Below are 13,117 nucleotides of genomic sequence, written 5' to 3' on the forward strand. Positions count from 1 at the left end.
ACTAAAAGTGGAAGTAGCGTATGGTTCAGCAGTCCGACTCCCAGGCATGGACACACCCACGGTATAAGTGAACAAGATAGATGCCCCGTTTGGGCACATCTATCTGTGCGTGCGTGCGCACATGCGCATGCGCGATGGCCTGCGAGGCAGGGGGTGGGGCGGGGGCTGGGGCTCTGGCGGGAGTCCGTGCAAGCCCCGGGATTGCCTGAGGCAAGCCAAAGGAGCCCCAGATGGAGACGGGACTGCCGGTCGTCCGGTGTCCTGGAAGCCGAATGCGAATGCGGAGGGGCTCGCGGGCCGCGCGGAGGCAACCCAGGTCTGCAGCGGGAGTCGGGGCCCCGGCCAGCCGCTCCCCGCGGCCCGGGAGGGGCTGGGGCTGCGGGGGGGGATCCAAGAATCGGGATGCGCGGCGGGGGCTAAAGGACCTCTTCTGGTAGGCAAAAAGCCTCGAGCACCCGGGATTCCCAGGTGGTCTCCCATCCAAGATCCTAACCGGGCCCGACCCTGCTTAGCTTCCGAGATCAGACGAGATCGGGCGCCTTCAGGCTGATACAGCCTGAGACAGTGGCGCTTGGCTCGGGGCGCCCTAAGAGCCTTGCGCTTCGCCTCCCTTTCGCTCTGCCCTGCAGGTCGGGCCAACGGGCCGCACCTCTCGTCGCGGGGCGTGCTGTACTTGAGCCGCACGACCCGCGACCGGACTCCAGCCTGCTGACGCCGGCCCGCCCCCCGGAACACCGCCAACACCAGAGCAGCAAGCGCCTGGCCGGGCCCGGGGGCCCGAGGGACTTCCAGGACCCCCCATTGACCGGGAGGGCGTGCGTGCATGCGTGCGCGCGGGGCCTGGGGGCTGGGCTGAGGGGTGCGGAGGTCTCCGCGCCCTCCCACCCGCGGCAACTCCAGACCCGGCCGCGCTGGCTGAGCGGGGCCTCCCCCGGATCCCATTCGCTGCTCAGGCCCGCGCGGCCCCAGATGTGTCGGTCTTCGGCGCCCGCCGCCTCCCAACCCCAGCGGCCCAGGGGCCTCTGAACCTCCTGCGGGCCTAGGCGCAGCGAAACTTGAGCGCCCAACTTGCCCGGCACCTGTCCGGTGCCCAAACCCAGCAGAAGCCAGGGAGGCGCGGTCGACCGGAGCGCCTCAGCCCCTCCCCTTCGCACTACCGAGGCCCCCCCTTTGCCCCCACGCCAAGCCTTCGACCTTCCTGAGAGAGCAGACGAGCCACAGGCAGGCACACAGACAGACACACAGACACTCGCACGCACCCACGCCAAGGGAGACAGCTGGCCTGCGCAAGCTCCTCAGCCAGAGCCAGAGCGCCTGGGAGAGGCGGGGGCCAGATGAACGGGCCGGCGGCTGGCTGTCAGGAGATACAGAGGCAGAAATACATGAAGATTCCGAGACAGACTCCAAGACGGCAAGAGGAGATACAGACACACACACACACACACACACACACACAGACACACACTTGAGTGTGGTCTTTGGAAATACTTGTGTTCGTAGTTGCTGGGTTGAGCCCAACTTTAATACAACCCATGGACTGCGGCCCATCAGGCTCCTCTGTCCGTGGCATTTCCCAGGCGAGGATACTGGGAGTGGGTTGCCATTTCCTTCTCCGGCGGGATCTTCCCGACCCAGGGATCAAACCCCAGTCTCCTGCGCGCGGATGCCTTGCCATCTGAACCAGGACATTGCTAATTCCCTAGGCAAAATACAAAGAATAGAGCTCGTGTTCTACTAAATGGAAAGATGATTTCAAAAACAGAAGCTGTCCTTTGTTGGTATCTTTGAATCTTTATGTAGTTTTCGTTGATTTTTACTGTTAAGGCTAACTGAACAAGGCAAGAGAGAAACCCCAGAATTGAAAAGCAATGGACGTTTTTGAAAGAAACATGTGCAGGTGAAGCTCTCTTCCTTTTTGAGAGATGGTTAAATGCAAAATCTTGATTCAACACATATGACTTTTGTGCACTTTCTTTCAAATCTCCATGACAAAACCCTAAGGCGTCCAGGAAGAAAGGAGTAGAGGGGCAGACAAAAAGAGCAACCTTTCCCCTTGGTGCCATGGCAACCAGCTGCTTAGTTCCTTCATCTCAAGGACTATCATCTGGGCTTCTCTGGTTTGTCTGATTCTTGTTTCGGGGACCGTTTCTCGTCACAAGGCTGTCAACAGTGGGGGTGGGGGTGTGTGTGTGGGGGGGGGAGCCCTTCTTTCCATTCCACATGAGACCCAGTGGACAATCCAGGCCCTGCCCACTGCATTGAGTGTGCAGCAACAATATCAACGGTAATGCCGGTGAACAACACGTATTCCTGGAATCCACTCCGTTGGCTACTGACTGTGTGTGGTGGTGGTCTGGAACCTAGACCTGGAAGCTTTCTGGATGATTGCAAATGACACCAAAGTCTGAGGACGATGGAAGATCTTCACATTTCTGCAAGAGCCACACACGTCCAGAAGGAACCACAAGACTTGCCTGAAATGGTCAAGGTATAAGTAATGGACTCAACGTTGGAAGGTCTCCACCTTTGCTATGGAAGTCAAACGATCGTTCTTTGAAATGAAAATGGAGCATAATGAACGTTCTCATGCTTCTAGAGCCTTTGAAAAGCCCTAACTTGTAGAAATCTGCTGTACGAGTTCCTTGAAAGCAAGAACCTCTATGTATGGATATGTCTTCATGCCTTAGATTGTGCCTCGAATATAGTGTACACATCAACCCAGGAAAGGAAAGAATTGAATCGCCAAACATACAAAGAGATCAAAAGTGCCGAGCCAAGTGACCCCTTGAGGCTTCCAAGAGCTTTTCTGTCTTTCACACACTAAGTAAATACTGAGCACCTACGATGAGCTAGGAGGCATATAATAAGTTTCAGGGAATAGAAGGCGGAGAGAAGAAGACACAGAGTTCCTGCTTTCACTGAGACGACTCTAATGATACATCACAGGCAGATCCTTTGAGAACCTACAGAGGGGCCTCTTCCCTCACCACAAAACCTGGGTGTCAGGGAAGGCTTTCCAGAGGCACCATTTCGTTGAGGTCCATAGGTTGAACCTAGGTAAACCAGGGTTGAGATGCAGGAAGAATTTCAGGCCGGGAAAATAGCATCTTGGAAGGCTATGTGACCAGGGAAACTTAGGACATTCAAGAAACGAAAAATGCCCTATGGGATGGAAGCCAAAGAGTGCAGAGGGCATTCCAGGCAAAAGACATCAGAGAAGAACGTGAGGAGCAAGCCTGAAGGGAAGTGGTCGTATCTTCAATATGCTGGGAAAATACGAGAGCCGTTGGAGCAGGGAGGTGACAGCATTGCATCTGCATTTCCAAAAGGTCATCTTGCTCCACATCACTAATGATTGGAGAGGCTCAACTCCAAACTCCAAGGAGGGACCACTTCACATGAGTCCGATTGGGCCTCACTGCAATGTCTGTCAATAACCAGTGCTGGAGAAGATGTGGAGCAAAGGGAACTCTCCTCCACGGGGAGTAGGAATGGGCGTGGGTAGAGCCGGTATGGAAAAGAATATGGAGGTTCCCGAAGGAACTAAAAGTGGAAGTAGCGTATGGTTCAGCAGTCCGACTCCCAGGCATGGACACACCCACGGTATAAGTGAACAAGATAGATGCCCCGTTTGGGCACATCTATCTGTGCGTGCGTGCGCACATGCGCATGCGCGATGGCCTGCGAGGCAGGGGGTGGGGCGGGGGCTGGGGCTCTGGCGGGAGTCCGTGCAAGCCCCGGGATTGCCTGAGGCAAGCCAAAGGAGCCCCAGATGGAGACGGGACTGCCGGTCGTCGGGTGTCCTGGAAGCCGAATGCGAATGCGGAGGGGCTCGCGGGCCGCGCGGAGGCAACCCAGGTCTGCAGCGGGAGTCGGGGCCCCGGCCAGCCGCTCCCCGCGGCCCGGGAGGGGCTGGGGCTGCGGGGGGGGATCCAAGAATCGGGATGCGCGGCGGGGGCTAAAGGACCTCTTCTGGTAGGCAAAAAGCCTCGAGCACCCGGGATTCCCAGGTGGTCTCCCATCCAAGATCCTAACCGGGCCCGACCCTGCTTAGCTTCCGAGATCAGACGAGATCGGGCGCCTTCAGGCTGATACGGCCTGAGACAGTGGCGCTTGGCTCGGGGCGCCCTAAGAGCCTTGCGCTTCGCCTCCCTTTCGCTCTGCCCTGCAGGTCGGGCCAACGGGCCGCACCTCTCGTCGCGGGGCGTGCTGTACTTGAGCCGCACGACCCGCGACCGGACTCCAACCTGCTGACGCCGGCCCGCCCCCCGGAACACCGCCAACACCAGAGCAGCAAGCGCCTGGCCGGGCCCGGGGGCCCGAGGGGCTTCCAGGACCCCCCATTGACCGGGAGGGCGTGCGTGCATGCGTGCGCGCGGGGCCTGGGGGCTGGGCTGAGGGGTGCGGAGGTCTCGGCGCCCTCCCACCCGCGGCAACTCCAGACCCGGCCGCGCTGGCTGAGCGGGGCCTCCCCCGGATCCCATTCGCTGCTCAGGCCCGCGCGGCCCCAGATGTGTCGGTCTTCGGCGCCCGCCGCCTCCCAACCCCAGCGGCCCAGGGGCCTCTGAACCTCCTGCGGGCCTAGGCGCAGCGAAACTTGAGCGCCCAACTTGCCCGGCACCTGTCCGGTGCCCAAACCCAGCAGAAGCCAGGGAGGCGCGGTCGACCGGAGCGCCTCAGCCCCTCCCCTTCGCACTACCGAGGCCCCCCCTTTGCCCCCACGCCAAGCCTTCGACCTTCCTGAGAGAGCAGACGAGCCACAGGCAGGCACACAGACAGACACACAGACACTCGCACGCACCCACGCCAAGGGAGACAGCTGGCCTGCGCAAGCTCCTCAGCCAGAGCCAGAGCGCCTGGGAGAGGCGGGGGCCAGATGAACGGGCCGGCGGCTGGCTGTCAGGAGATACAGAGGCAGAAATACATGAAGATTCCGAGACAGACTCCAAGACGGCAAGAGGAGATACAGACACACACACACACACACACACACACACACACACACTTGAGTGTGGTCTTTGGAAATACTTGTGTTCGTAGTTGCTGGGTTGAGCCCAACTTTAATACAACCCATGGACTGCGGCCCATCAGGCTCCTCTGTCCGTGGCATTTCCCAGGCGAGGATACTGGGAGTGGGTTGCCATTTCCTTCTCCGGCGGGATCTTCCCGACCCAGGGATCAAACCCCAGTCTCCTGCGCGCGGATGCCTTGCCATCTGAACCAGGACATTGCTAATTCCCTAGGCAAAATACAAAGAATAGAGCTCGTGTTCTACTAAATGGAAAGATGATTTCAAAAACAGAAGCTGTCCTTTGTTGGTATCTTTGAATCTTTATGTAGTTTTCGTTGATTTTTACTGTTAAGGCTAACTGAACAAGGCAAGAGAGAAACCCCAGAATTGAAAAGCAATGGACGTTTTTGAAAGAAACATGTGCAGGTGAAGCTCTCTTCCTTTTTGAGAGATGGTTAAATGCAAAATCTTGATTCAACACATATGACTTTTGTGCACTTTCTTTCAAATCTCCATGACGAAGCCCTAAGGTGTCCAGGAAGAAAGGAGTAGAGGGGCAGACAAAAAGAGCAACCTTTCCCCTTGGTGCCATCTCAACCAGCTGCTTAGTTCCTTCATCTCAAGGACTATCATCTGGGCTTCTCTGGTTTGTCTGATTCTTGTTTCGGGGACCGTTTCTAGTCACAAGGCTGTCAACAGTGGGGGTGGTGTGTGTGTGGGGGGGGAAGCCCTTCTTTCCATTCCACATGAGACCCAGTGGACAATCCAGGCCCTGCCCACTGCATTGAGTGTGCAGCAACAATATCAACGGTAATGCGGGTGAACAACACGTATTCCTGGAATCCACTCCGTTGGCTACTGACTGTGTGTGGTGGTGGTCTGGAACCTAGACCTGGAAGCTTTCTGGATGATTGCAAATGACACCAAAGTCTGAGGACGATGGAAGATCTTCACATTTCTGCAAGAGCCACACACGTCCAGAAGGAACCACAAGACTTGCCTGAAATGGTCAAGGTATAAGTAATGGACTCAACGTTGGAAGGTCTCCACCTTTGCTATGGAAGTCAAACGATCGTTCTTTGAAATGAAAATGGAGCATAATGAACGTTCTCATGCTTCTAGAGCCTTTGAAAAGCCCTAACTTGTAGAAATCTGCTGTACGAGTTCCTTGAAAGCAAGAACCTCTATGTATGGATATGTCTTCATGCCTTAGATTGTGCCTCGAATATAGTGTACACATCAACCCAGGAAAGGAAAGAATTGAATCGCCAAACATACAAAGAGATCAAAAGTGCCGAGCCAAGTGACCCCTTGAGGCTTCCAAGAGCTTTTCTGTCTTTCACACACTAAGTAAATACTGAGCACCTACGATGAGCTAGGAGGCATATAATAAGTTTCAGGGAATAGAAGGCGGAGAGAAGAAGACACAGAGTTCCTGCTTTCACTGAGACGACTCTAATGATACATCACAGGCAGATCCTTTGAGAACCTATAGAGGGGCCTCTTCCCTCACCACAAAACCTGGGTGTCAGGGAAGGCTTTCCAGAGGCACCATTTCGTTGAGGTCCATAGGTTGAACCTAGGTAAACCAGGGTTGAGATGCAGGAAGAATTTCAGGCCGGGAAAATAGCATCTTGGAAGGCTATGTGACCAGGGAAACTTAGGACATTCAAGAAACGAAAAATGCCCTATGGGATGGAAGCCAAAGAGTGCAGAGGGCATTCCAGGCAAAAGACTTCAGAGAAGAACGTGAGGAGCAAGCCTGAAGGGAAGTGGTCGTATCTTCAATATGCTGGGAAAATACGAGAGCCGTTGGAGCAGGGAGGTGACAGCATTGCATCTGCATTTCCAAAAGGTCATCTTGCTCCACATCACTAATGATTGGAGAGGCTCAACTCCAAACTCCAAGGAGGGACCACTTCACATGAGTCCGATTGGGCCTCACTGCAATGTCTGTCAATAACCAGTGCTGGAGAAGATGTGGAGCAAAGGGAACTCTCCTCCACGGTGAGTAGGAATGGGCGTGGGTAGAGCCGGTATGGAAAAGAATATGGAGGTTCCCGAAGGAACTAAAAGTGGAAGTAGCGTATGGTTCAGCAGTCCGACTCCCAGGCATGGACACACCCACGGTATAAGTGAACAAGATAGATGCCCCGTTTGGGCACATCTATCTGTGCGTGCGTGCGCACATGCGCATGCGCGATGGCCTGCGAGGCAGGGGGTGGGGCGGGGGCTGGGGCTCTGGCGGGAGTCCGTGCAAGCCCCGGGATTGCCTGAGGCAAGCCAAAGGAGCCCCAGATGGAGACGGGACTGCCGGTCGTCGGGTGTCCTGGAAGCCGAATGCGAATGCGGAGGGGCTCGCGGGCCGCGCGGAGGCAACCCAGGTCTGCAGCGGGAGTCGGGGCCCCGGCCAGCCGCTCCCCGCGGCCCGGGAGGGGCTGGGGCTGCGGGGGGGGATCCAAGAATCGGGATGCGCGGCGGGGGCTAAAGGACCTCTTCTGGTAGGCAAAAAGCCTCGAGCACCCGGGATTCCCAGGTGGTCTCCCATCCAAGATCCTAACCGGGCCCGACCCTGCTTAGCTTCCGAGATCAGACGAGATCGGGCGCCTTCAGGCTGATACAGCCTGAGACAGTGGCGCTTGGCTCGGGGCGCCCTAAGAGCCTTGCGCTTCGCCTCCCTTTCGCTCTGCCCTGCAGGTCGGGCCAACGGGCCGCACCTCTCGTCGCGGGGCGTGCTGTACTTGAGCCGCACGACCCGCGACCGGACTCCAGCCTGCTGACGCCGGCCCGCCCCCCGGAACACCGCCAACACCAGAGCAGCAAGCGCCTGGCCGGGCCCGGGGGCCCGAGGGACTTCCAGGACCCCCCATTGACCGGGAGGGCGTGCGTGCATGCGTGCGCGCGGGGCCTGGGGGCTGGGCTGAGGGGTGCGGAGGTCTCCGCGCCCTCCCACCCGCGGCAACTCCAGACCCGGCCGCGCTGGCTGAGCGGGGCCTCCCCCGGATCCCATTCGCTGCTCAGGCCCGCGCGGCCCCAGATGTGTCGGTCTTCGGCGCCCGCCGCCTCCCAACCCCAGCGGCCCAGGGGCCTCTGAACCTCCTGCGGGCCTAGGCGCAGCGAAACTTGAGCGCCCAACTTGCCCGGCACCTGTCCGGTGCCCAAACCCAGCAGAAGCCAGGGAGGCGCGGTCGACCGGAGCGCCTCAGCCCCTCCCCTTCGCACTACCGAGGCCCCCCCTTTGCCCCCACGCCAAGCCTTCGACCTTCCTGAGAGAGCAGACGAGCCACAGGCAGGCACACAGACAGACACACAGACACTCGCACGCACCCACGCCAAGGGAGACAGCTGGCCTGCGCAAGCTCCTCAGCCAGAGCCAGAGCGCCTGGGAGAGGCGGGGGCCAGATGAACGGGCCGGCGGCTGGCTGTCAGGAGATACAGAGGCAGAAATACATGAAGATTCCGAGACAGACTCCAAGACGGCAAGAGGAGATACAGACACACACACACACACACACACACACACAGACACACACTTGAGTGTGGTCTTTGGAAATACTTGTGTTCGTAGTTGCTGGGTTGAGCCCAACTTTAATACAACCCATGGACTGCGGCCCATCAGGCTCCTCTGTCCGTGGCATTTCCCAGGCGAGGATACTGGGAGTGGGTTGCCATTTCCTTCTCCGGCGGGATCTTCCCGACCCAGGGATCAAACCCCAGTCTCCTGCGCGCGGATGCCTTGCCATCTGAACCAGGACATTGCTAATTCCCTAGGCAAAATACAAAGAATAGAGCTCGTGTTCTACTAAATGGAAAGATGATTTCAAAAACAGAAGCTGTCCTTTGTTGGTATCTTTGAATCTTTATGTAGTTTTCGTTGATTTTTACTGTTAAGGCTAACTGAACAAGGCAAGAGAGAAACCCCAGAATTGAAAAGCAATGGACGTTTTTGAAAGAAACATGTGCAGGTGAAGCTCTCTTCCTTTTTGAGAGATGGTTAAATGCAAAATCTTGATTCAACACATATGACTTTTGTGCACTTTCTTTCAAATCTCCATGACAAAACCCTAAGGCGTCCAGGAAGAAAGGAGTAGAGGGGCAGACAAAAAGAGCAACCTTTCCCCTTGGTGCCATGGCAACCAGCTGCTTAGTTCCTTCATCTCAAGGACTATCATCTGGGCTTCTCTGGTTTGTCTGATTCTTGTTTCGGGGACCGTTTCTCGTCACAAGGCTGTCAACAGTGGGGGTGGGGGTGTGTGTGTGGGGGGGGGAGCCCTTCTTTCCATTCCACATGAGACCCAGTGGACAATCCAGGCCCTGCCCACTGCATTGAGTGTGCAGCAACAATATCAACGGTAATGCCGGTGAACAACACGTATTCCTGGAATCCACTCCGTTGGCTACTGACTGTGTGTGGTGGTGGTCTGGAACCTAGACCTGGAAGCTTTCTGGATGATTGCAAATGACACCAAAGTCTGAGGACGATGGAAGATCTTCACATTTCTGCAAGAGCCACACACGTCCAGAAGGAACCACAAGACTTGCCTGAAATGGTCAAGGTATAAGTAATGGACTCAACGTTGGAAGGTCTCCACCTTTGCTATGGAAGTCAAACGATCGTTCTTTGAAATGAAAATGGAGCATAATGAACGTTCTCATGCTTCTAGAGCCTTTGAAAAGCCCTAACTTGTAGAAATCTGCTGTACGAGTTCCTTGAAAGCAAGAACCTCTATGTATGGATATGTCTTCATGCCTTAGATTGTGCCTCGAATATAGTGTACACATCAACCCAGGAAAGGAAAGAATTGAATCGCCAAACATACAAAGAGATCAAAAGTGCCGAGCCAAGTGACCCCTTGAGGCTTCCAAGAGCTTTTCTGTCTTTCACACACTAAGTAAATACTGAGCACCTACGATGAGCTAGGAGGCATATAATAAGTTTCAGGGAATAGAAGGCGGAGAGAAGAAGACACAGAGTTCCTGCTTTCACTGAGACGACTCTAATGATACATCACAGGCAGATCCTTTGAGAACCTACAGAGGGGCCTCTTCCCTCACCACAAAACCTGGGTGTCAGGGAAGGCTTTCCAGAGGCACCATTTCGTTGAGGTCCATAGGTTGAACCTAGGTAAACCAGGGTTGAGATGCAGGAAGAATTTCAGGCCGGGAAAATAGCATCTTGGAAGGCTATGTGACCAGGGAAACTTAGGACATTCAAGAAACGAAAAATGCCCTATGGGATGGAAGCCAAAGAGTGCAGAGGGCATTCCAGGCAAAAGACATCAGAGAAGAACGTGAGGAGCAAGCCTGAAGGGAAGTGGTCGTATCTTCAATATGCTGGGAAAATACGAGAGCCGTTGGAGCAGGGAGGTGACAGCATTGCATCTGCATTTCCAAAAGGTCATCTTGCTCCACATCACTAATGATTGGAGAGGCTCAACTCCAAACTCCAAGGAGGGACCACTTCACATGAGTCCGATTGGGCCTCACTGCAATGTCTGTCAATAACCAGTGCTGGAGAAGATGTGGAGCAAAGGGAACTCTCCTCCACGGGGAGTAGGAATGGGCGTGGGTAGAGCCGGTATGGAAAAGAATATGGAGGTTCCCGAAGGAACTAAAAGTGGAAGTAGCGTATGGTTCAGCAGTCCGACTCCCAGGCATGGACACACCCACGGTATAAGTGAACAAGATAGATGCCCCGTTTGGGCACATCTATCTGTGCGTGCGTGCGCACATGCGCATGCGCGATGGCCTGCGAGGCAGGGGGTGGGGCGGGGGCTGGGGCTCTGGCGGGAGTCCGTGCAAGCCCCGGGATTGCCTGAGGCAAGCCAAAGGAGCCCCAGATGGAGACGGGACTGCCGGTCGTCGGGTGTCCTGGAAGCCGAATGCGAATGCGGAGGGGCTCGCGGGCCGCGCGGAGGCAACCCAGGTCTGCAGCGGGAGTCGGGGCCCCGGCCAGCCGCTCCCCGCGGCCCGGGAGGGGCTGGGGCTGCGGGGGGGGATCCAAGAATCGGGATGCGCGGCGGGGGCTAAAGGACCTCTTCTGGTAGGCAAAAAGCCTCGAGCACCCGGGATTCCCAGGTGGTCTCCCATCCAAGATCCTAACCGGGCCCGACCCTGCTTAGCTTCCGAGATCAGACGAGATCGGGCGCCTTCAGGCTGATACGGCCTGAGACAGTGGCGCTTGGCTCGGGGCGCCCTAAGAGCCTTGCGCTTCGCCTCCCTTTCGCTCTGCCCTGCAGGTCGGGCCAACGGGCCGCACCTCTCGTCGCGGGGCGTGCTGTACTTGAGCCGCACGACCCGCGACCGGACTCCAGCCTGCTGACGCCGGCCCGCCCCCCGGAACACCGCCAACACCAGAGCAGCAAGCGCCTGGCCGGGCCCGGGGGCCCGAGGGGCTTCCAGGACCCCCCATTGACCGGGAGGGCGTGCGTGCATGCGTGCGCGCGGGGCCTGGGGGCTGGGCTGAGGGGTGCGGAGGTCTCGGCGCCCTCCCACCCGCGGCAACTCCAGACCCGGCCGCGCTGGCTGAGCGGGGCCTCCCCCGGATCCCATTCGCTGCTCAGGCCCGCGCGGCCCCAGATGTGTCGGTCTTCGGCGCCCGCCGCCTCCCAACCCCAGCGGCCCAGGGGCCTCTGAACCTCCTGCGGGCCTAGGCGCAGCGAAACTTGAGCGCCCAACTTGCCCGGCACCTGTCCGGTGCCCAAACCCAGCAGAAGCCAGGGAGGCGCGGTCGACCGGAGCGCCTCAGCCCCTCCCCTTCGCACTACCGAGGCCCCCCCTTTGCCCCCACGCCAAGCCTTCGACCTTCCTGAGAGAGCAGACGAGCCACAGGCAGGCACACAGACAGACACACAGACACTCGCACGCACCCACGCCAAGGGAGACAGCTGGCCTGCGCAAGCTCCTCAGCCAGAGCCAGAGCGCCTGGGAGAGGCGGGGGCCAGATGAACGGGCCGGCGGCTGGCTGTCAGGAGATACAGAGGCAGAAATACATGAAGATTCCGAGACAGACTCCAAGACGGCAAGAGGAGATACAGACACACACACACATACACACACACACACACACACACACACACACTTGAGTGTGGTCTTTGGAAATACTTGTGTTCGTAGTTGCTGGGTTGAGCCCAACTTTAATACAACCCATGGACTGCGGCCCATCAGGCTCCTCTGTCCGTGGCATTTCCCAGGCGAGGAATCTGGGAGTGGGTTGCCATTTCCTTCTCCGGCGGGATCTTCCCGACCCAGGGATCAAACCCCAGTCTCCTGCGCGCGGATGCCTTGCCATCTGAACCAGGACATTGCTAATTCCCTAGGCAAAATACAAAGAATAGAGCTCGTGTTCTACTAAATGGAAAGATGATTTCAAAAACAGAAGCTGTCCTTTGTTGGTATCTTTGAATCTTTATGTAGTTTTCGTTGATTTTTACTGTTAAGGCTAACTGAACAAGGCAAGAGAGAAACCCCAGAATTGAAAAGCAATGGACGTTTTTGAAAGAAACATGTGCAGGTGAAGCTCTCTTCCTTTTTGAGAGATGGTTAAATGCAAAATCTTGATTCAACACATATGACTTTTGTGCACTTTCTTTCAAATCTCCATGACGAAGCCCTAAGGTGTCCAGGAAGAAAGGAGTAGAGGGGCAGACAAAAAGAGCAACCTTTCCCCTTGGTGCCATCTCAACCAGCTGCTTAGTTCCTTCATCTCAAGGACTATCATCTGGGCTTCTCTGGTTTGTCTGATTCTTGTTTCGGGGACCGTTTCTAGTCACAAGGCTGTCAACAGTGGGGGTGGTGTGTGTGTGGGGGGGGAAGCCCTTCTTTCCATTCCACATGAGACCCAGTGGACAATCCAGGCCCTGCCCACTGCATTGAGTGTGCAGCAACAATATCAACGGTAATGCGGGTGAACAACACGTATTCCTGGAATCCACTCCGTTGGCTACTGACTGTGTGTGGTGGTGGTCTGGAACCTAGACCTGGAAGCTTTCTGGATGATTGCAAATGACACCAAAGTCTGAGGACGATGGAAGATCTTCACATTTCTGCAAGAGCCACACACGTCCAGAAGGAACCACAAGACTTGCCTGAAATGGTCAAGGTATA

At 56.6% G+C, this 13,117-nt stretch overlaps 4 pseudogenes; all 4 read right to left on the reverse strand.

Annotated features, from left to right (window-relative positions):
* Nucleotides 1-443: 443 nt before the first annotated feature.
* Nucleotides 444-563, reverse strand: LOC147350670 (5S ribosomal RNA; annotated as a pseudogene).
* A 3,422-nt stretch (nt 564-3,985) lies between these two features.
* LOC147350671 (5S ribosomal RNA) lies at nt 3,986-4,105 on the reverse strand (annotated as a pseudogene).
* Nucleotides 4,106-7,522: 3,417 nt separating this feature from the next.
* Nucleotides 7,523-7,642, reverse strand: LOC147350672 (5S ribosomal RNA; annotated as a pseudogene).
* Nucleotides 7,643-11,064: 3,422 nt separating this feature from the next.
* Nucleotides 11,065-11,184, reverse strand: LOC147350673 (5S ribosomal RNA; annotated as a pseudogene).
* Between the last annotated feature and the right edge of the window lie 1,933 nt (nt 11,185-13,117).

Source organism: Bos grunniens, chromosome 20 (genome assembly GCF_055505025.1).
Source record: "Bos grunniens cultivar Pamir isolate PY7600 chromosome 20, Bosgru_T2T1.0, whole genome shotgun sequence".
In the NCBI taxonomy this organism is placed as follows: Eukaryota; Metazoa; Chordata; class Mammalia; order Artiodactyla; family Bovidae; genus Bos; species Bos grunniens.